Source organism: Orycteropus afer, unplaced genomic scaffold (assembly GCF_000298275.1).
Source record: "Orycteropus afer afer isolate SDZICR_OR568_19922 unplaced genomic scaffold, OryAfe1.0 scaffold00082, whole genome shotgun sequence".
In the NCBI taxonomy this organism is placed as follows: Eukaryota; Metazoa; Chordata; class Mammalia; order Tubulidentata; family Orycteropodidae; genus Orycteropus; species Orycteropus afer.
The window spans coordinates 3,856,700-3,857,977 of record NW_006921669.1 but is presented as its reverse complement, the minus strand read 5'-3'; positions in this window follow the sequence as shown (position 1 = coordinate 3,857,977).

The following is a 1,278-nucleotide window of genomic DNA, read 5'->3' as shown; positions in this document are numbered from 1 at the left end:
TCACATTACCCCCTGTCCCACTCTGCACCTATGGCCTCATGGGGAGTTCCTTATGATCAGTTGACTGAGGAAGAGAAAACTTGTGCCTGGTTTACAGATGGTTCTGCACGATATGCAGGCACCACTCAAAAGTGGACAGCAGCGGCACTACAACCCCTTTCTGAGACTTCCTTAAAGGACAGTGGTGAAGGGAAATCCTCCCAATGGGCAGAACTTTGAGCCGTGCATACAGCTGTTCACTTCGCATGGAACAATAAATGGCCAGATGTGCAATTATATATGGATTCATGGGCTGTGGCTAATGGCTTAGCTGGATAGTCTGGGACTTGGAAGGAGCATGATTGGAAGATTGGTGATAAGGATGTATGGGGAAGAGGTATGTGGATAGATCTCTCTGAATGGGTCAAAGGAGTAAAGGTATTTGTGTCTCATGTGAATGCCCACCAAAAAGTGACCTCGACAGAGGAGGACTTTATCAGGTGGATAGGATAACACATTCAGTGGAAACCGGCCATCCTTTTTCCCCAGCTACTCCTGTCATTGCTCAATGGGCTCATGAACAAAGTGGTCATGGTGGCAGGGATGGAGGTTATGCATGGGCTCAGCAACATGAACTCCTGCTTACCAAGGCTGATTTGGCTACCGCCACTGCTGAATGCTCAATCTGCCAACAGCAGAGACCAACTCTGAGTCCACGATATGGAACCATTCCTTGGGGTGATCAGCCAGAACCTGGTGGCACGTTGATTACATTGGACCACTTCCATCATGGAAAGGACAGCATTTTGTTCTTACTGGAATAGATCCTTATTCTGGATATGGATTCACCTTCTCTGCACTCAATGCTTCTGCTAAAACTGCCATCCATGGACTTACAAAATGCCTTATCCACCGTCATGGTATCCCAGACAACATTGCTTCAGATCAAGGGACTCATTTCACAGCACATGAAGTGTGGCAATGGGCTTATGCTCATGGAATTCACTGGTCTTACCATGTTCCCCATCATCCTGAAGCAGCTGGTTTGATAGAACGATGGAATGGCCTCTTAAAAACACAAGTATGGCACCAGCTAGGTGGTGATACCTTGAAGGGTTGGGGCAATGTTCTCCAGCAGGCTGTATATGCTCTAAACTAGTGTCCAATATATGGTTCTGTTTCTCCAATAGCCAGGATTCACGGGTCCAGGAACCAAGGGGTGGAAACAGGAGTGGTACCACTATTACCCCTAGTGACCCACTCAAAAAATTTTTGCCTCCTGTCCCTGCTACCCTATGC